The sequence below is a fragment of the Eumetopias jubatus genome, unplaced genomic scaffold (genome assembly GCF_037043125.1).
Source record: "Eumetopias jubatus isolate StellerSeaLion01/CBP00866 unplaced genomic scaffold, mEumJub1_p1.0 scaffold_16, whole genome shotgun sequence".
Classification (NCBI taxonomy): Eukaryota; Metazoa; Chordata; class Mammalia; order Carnivora; family Otariidae; genus Eumetopias; species Eumetopias jubatus.
The window spans coordinates 18,226,168-18,232,170 of record NW_028274822.1 but is presented as its reverse complement, the minus strand read 5'-3'; the positions used below and the strand labels follow the sequence as shown (position 1 = coordinate 18,232,170).

The window sequence follows — 6,003 nt, the reverse complement described above, 5'->3', positions numbered from 1 at the left end:
TCCAGAACCTAGCCTCCTTTGTGAAACTTGTAATTTCCCCCATATAAACGAGCGCTCCAGAAGCCAGGCCAGGAGCTGTTCATCATTGGTTCCTCGCCACAGGACTAAGGGCAAGGCATGAGTAGCCTCTTCCTCTCATGGAAACAGTTGTAATAATTATGTAATAATTACCAATTACCATTACTGAGTTGCATTGAGTGTTTGAATGACAGGTTTCCATTTCGCAAAAGAACATACTGCCAAATTTTAAAAATTCATTTCTTTATAAAATATTTCTTCACATGAATGATCTACATTGACACCACACTGAGAGACCCGTACGATTCGCTCCTACCTGACTAAGTGAGGACACTGATTTCCATCCCAGCAGCCATGACTCACATCCTTGCTGTGCTCCATTTCCTGACTTGTGGCTCTATTCCAGAACAATACGATGGAAGCATTAGTGCTGAAGTCTTGATTTTATGTGCCTTCTCAGCGTACTGCTTCGGTGTTTGAACTTAAAGAAATGAAAAAAGATGGACATTTCAAATGCCATTGGCAAGCCAAGGAAAGAGTCATTTTTTTCAGCAAAAAGTTCAGAAACCATCAGTCCTTCAGATCATACCATGTAGATAGTCACTTTTCTGTCAAGCATATTCTGCACTAATTTAAAAACGTTTATATGTTGGTCAAGTTAATGAATAAATCAAAGGGGAGTGGGAGAGACAGAGGGAGAGGGAGAGGGAGAGAGAGAGAGAGAGAGAGAGAGAGAGAGAGAGAGAGAGAGAGAGAGAGATGCCCAGGAAGCAGGAGACCTATTTCTAGTCCTGTCCCTGACCAATAAAATGTGTGCCCTTGGACAAGTGACTTAGCTTCTCTGTATCTTACAATCTTACAATACCTCACTTGCGAAATGGGAACAATTGACATCTTTCTTCCTAATGCAGAAAACTAGAAAGGAGTATAACCCTCTTATTTTATAGATGAAAACACTTAGGATAAGTGACAATGTCAGAAAGTCATTAACAGAGGCAGGACTAGAACCTAGAACTCTAGGTTCAAGTTTCTACCTAGTCTTCTGATTTATCCCAATACAACAAGATATAAAGCCCCATGAAATAAATTGGGTACTTTAGTCTTATTTGACAAAAAGATAAATGTGAGATGTGAGGAAGTCAGAGTCACAGAATTCTGACTACAGCCCAGGCATGCTAATGCCTAAGCCAGAGTCTTTCCACTATATCAAACCAAAGTGCTCTAACTTGACCTATTTTTTCTTTTTGAGACTATGAGTAGAAACTTGCCCCCAAATATGTATATTTAGGTGTAGCAATGTCCTAGAAGGCCTAATCTAAACCCTATTTTGTTGGTTTCTTTTTTTTTTTATCACTTGAGTCCTTCCCTTTTATTTGACCTTAATTTCCTATTATTTTTCTACTATCTTGAGGTGGATATTTAGATTACTTATTTTCAGTCTTTTTTCTCTAAGATTCGCAGTTAAAAATGCTACAAATTTATCTCTAAGCATAATTTTAGTTGAATCTGCCAAGTTTTGCTAAATCATATTTCTATTAACATTTGATTCAAAATATTTTGAGCTTTCTTCTTTGATCCAAGGTAATTTAAAAGCACACTGCCTAATCCCAAAACTTTGAAGAATTTTCTAGTTATCTTTATAATTCATTTCAGGCTTAAATCCTCTGTGGTCAGAGATGATACTCTGGATGATTAAAATTTTGAAATCTGTTGAGATTTGACTTAGGTCCCAGCATACAGTTAATTTTGGTAAATGTTCTACGTGTACTTGAAACTAAGATGCATTCTTGTTATTACTGAATGCAGTGTTCTATATATGTCAATTAAGTCAAGTTTGTTTAGCATGTTGCTTAGGTCTTCCAAAAGCCTTCTGATTTTTTTTTTTTATCTGTCTATACTATCAACTATTGACAGAGAATGTTAAAGTTTTCCAGTGTTGTTTTATGTTTCTACTGGATTGGCCCTTTTGTCTTCATAAAACCTTGCTGATGTGAAATATAATATTTCTTCCCTAAAGTCTAGTTTGTTGAATATTAAATATATATTTTCCCATCTTTTTCTTTCAATCTTCCTATCTTTATGTTTAAGGTATATCTCTTATGAGTAGCACTTAATATGGTTACGGTTTTTATCCAGTCTTATAATGGCTGTCTTTTAGCTAAAGCATTAAGTCCATTTACATCTAAAGCAATTACTGACGTTACTTGTATCATCCATCTTATTAACTGTTTACTATTTGTTCTGCCTGTGTTATGTTTCTTTTTCCCTCTTTCTTTGTTTTATTTTAAACAAGTATTTGCCCTTCCTCTGCTTTTTTTTTTTTCCTTCTATTTGGGCCCTTAATGGATTGGATGATGCCTACGTATATTGAGGAAGACTATTTACTCAGTTCACCCAATTCAAATTCTAATCTCTTCTAGAAACACTCTCACAGACATACTCAGAAACAGTGTTTTGTCAGCTATCTGGGTATCCTTTAGTCCAGTAAAGTTGGCACATATAATGACACCTATAACTAATCATCACAATGACCAAATGATGTTTATTCCAGAGATGCAAGCCTAATTCAATATTAGAAAATCAAACAATGTAACCCACCTTATTAACAAACAAAAGAAGAAAAATTACATGATCATATCAATCAATGCCTAAAATTATTTGATTAAATTCCACACCCATTCATGATAAAACTCTTATCAAAACAGGAATATAGGAGAACTTCCTCAACTTTTATTATAAAGAGCACCTACAAATAATGTTATTCTAAATGAAGAAAGGCTAAATGTGTTCCCCTCTAAGTTTAGGAACAAGGCAAGGATGTCCATTCTCACCACTCTCATTCAACAAAGTACTAGAAGTTCTAGCCAGTACTATAAAGCAAGAAAAGAAATAAAACTTCCAGAGATCATAAAGGAAGACATAAAATTGTCCTATTTGCAGATGACAATGAATGTCTACATAGAAAATCCTAAGGACTCCTCCCATTTAAAGAAAAAACTAATAAATAAGCTCAGCAAGGTTGGAGAAGACAAAATACACACAAAAAATAATCATATGTCTATAGATAGCAATGAACACATGGATACCAAAACTAAAAATACAACTTACAATCACCCGCCAGAATGAAACTCTTAGGGAAAATATAACAAAATGTGTATAGAACTGCAGAAAACTATACATTGAGATGAAATAAATCAAAATATAAATAAATTGAATGATATACTATGTTCATGGATTAGAAGAGTCAGCATAATAAAGATGTCTATTATTCCTGAATTTATTTTTTTAATTATTCCTAAATTTATATAAAAGTTTAACACAATTCCTATTAAAACTTCAGGGAGATTTTTTCTGGACATAAATAAGATTATCCTAAAATGTGTATGAAAAAACAAAACAGCTTAAAAATGTTTAAAGGGGGGGCGCCTGGGTGGATCAGTCAGTTAAGCATCTGCCTTTGGCTCAGGTCATGATCTTCGGGTCTGGGATCAAGTCCCGAGTCGGGCTCACTGCTCACTGGGGAGTCTGCCTCTCCCTCTCCTTCTGCCCCTCACCCCCCACTCATGCCCTCATGCTCTCTCTCTCAAATAAATAAAATCTTAAAAAAAAAGTCAAAGAAAAATAGAATTTTGAGAGCCACAAAAAAAAACTTGTTACATGCAAGAGAAACTCTCCCCACCCTATAAAGCATATTGCTCAGCAGAAACCTTGCAAACCAGGAGAGAATGAGATGATATATTCAAGGTACTGAAAGAAGAAAAATCTGCCAACCCAGAATATTGTACCCAGAAAAATTATCCTTTAAGAATGTAGGGTGAGATATAGAGACAGTGCCAGGGCAAGTGAGAGCCAGACGGGCACTGGGCGACTCTGTGCCTCGCTGAGGAAAATAATTAAAGATGGGCAAAGGAGATCCTAAGAAGCCGAGAGGCAAAATGTCATCATATGCATTCTTTGTGCAAACTTGCCGAGAGGAGCACAAGAAGAAGCACCCAGGTGCTTCAGTCAACTTCTCAGAGTTTTCTAAGAAGTGCTCAGAAAGGTGGAAGACCATGTCTGCTAAAGAGAAAGGAAAATTTGAAGACATGGCAAAGACGGACAAGGCCCATTATGAAAGACAAATGAAAACTTATATCCCCCCTAAAAGGGAAACAAAAAAGAAGTTCAAGGATCTCAATGCACCCAAGAGGCCTCCTTCGGCCTTTTTCTTGTTTTGTTCTGAGTATGGCCCAAAAATCAAAGGAGAACATCCCAGCCTATCCATTGGTGATGTTGCAAAGAAACTGGGAGAGATGTGGAATCACACTGCTGCAGATGACAAGCAACCTTATGAAAGAAGGCTGCTAAGCTGAAGGAAAAATATGAAAAGGATATTGCTGCATACCGAGCTAAAGGAAAGCCTGGTGCGGCAAAAAAGGGAGTTGTCAAGGCTGAAAAGAGCAAGAAAAAGAAGGAAGAGGAGGAAGAGGAGGAAGATGAAGAGGAGGAGGAGGAAGACGAAGAGGATGATGAGGAGGAGGAAGATGATGATGATGAATAAGTTGGTTCTAGCGCAGTTTTTTTTCTAGTCTATAAACCATTTAACCCCCCTGTACACAACTGACTCCTTTTAAAGAAAAAAATTGAAATGCAAGGCATGTAAGATTTGTTTTTAAACTGTACAGTGTCTTTTTTTGTATAGTTAACACACTACCAAATGTGTCTTTAGATATAGCCCTGTCCTGGTGGTATTTTCAATAGCCACTAACCTTGCCTGGTCCAGTATGGGGGTTGGAAATTGGCATGGAAATCTATAGCAGGTTCTTCTTGGTGCACAGCACAAATTAGTTATATACGGGGATGGTAGTTTTTCATCTTCAGTTGTCTCTGATGCAGCTTCTACGAAATAATTGTTGTTCTGTTAACTGAATACCACTCTGTAATTGCAAAAAAAAAAAAAGTTGCAGCTGTTTTGCTGACATTCTGAATGCTTCTAAGTAAATACAATTATTTTATTAGTATTGTTGTACTTTTCATAGGTCTGAAATTTTTCTTCTTGAGGGGAAGCTAGTCTTTGCCCATTTTGGATCACATGGATTATTACAGTGTTTATCTTTTCATATAGTTAGCTGATAAAAAGCTTTTGTCTGCACCCTGCATACTCACGATAAGGGTAATAAAAGTTGAATTGAGACAGTTTTCATCCATAACTGAAACTCAAATCTTGATCGATTGATACCAGATCTCACATAGCCCAGTCACATTTATAAAGTGAAGAGTAACCAGTCTATTCACAGCATGGGATTAGTAGAATCAAACATTTTGAAAAGTCTGTCCTTGAAGGACTAAGAGAAGAGTATGTTCTAATCTTTACATGAGGACTCTACATTCTTTAACTCCCATTACCATGTAATGGCAGTTATATTTGCAGTTCCCACATTAAAGAAGACCTGAGAATGTATCCCCAAAAGCATGAGCTTAAAATACAAGACTGCCATATTAAATTTTTTGTTGACATTAGTCCCAGCAAAGGCTCTGGAAAAACATGCTGGCTGTAAATGTCTTCTCCTATTTATCTGAATATGGATTTCTTAGGAAACTTGACTTTCCATTAAAGGTATTTTTAATTAATTGGGCCAACTTCTAAAATGTATGCCACATTTAAAATCAGGTATATTTTCCTATATTATAGTTTGTTCCTTTATAAATGTCAAATAGACCTAAGGGAAGAAGACACTTAAAACTTTGTATTTATTTCAGTATGAGTTATCTGATTTGAATTTGATTTTTCTTTACAAAACCCTAACTCATTGATTAGAGTCATGTTTATCTACTTAGCAGTTTAGGGAGCAATTTGGCAATTTTGTGGTTTTTTGAGATTACCATTCTCTTAAAGTGCCAGTGTTTTAAAACAGTGTTCTTGTAAGTTTACACGCTTCTGTGATGGAGTGCTGTTTTGTTATATAATTTTGATTTGGATTCTTTCCATTTGCATTTGTTTATGTA

At 35.9% G+C, this 6,003-nt stretch overlaps 1 pseudogene; it reads left to right on the top strand.

Annotated features, from left to right (window-relative positions):
* The first annotated feature begins 3,860 nt into the window (after positions 1-3,860).
* Positions 3,861-4,558, top strand: LOC114208854 (high mobility group protein B1 pseudogene; annotated as a pseudogene).
* The last annotated feature ends 1,445 nt before the right edge of the window (positions 4,559-6,003 follow it).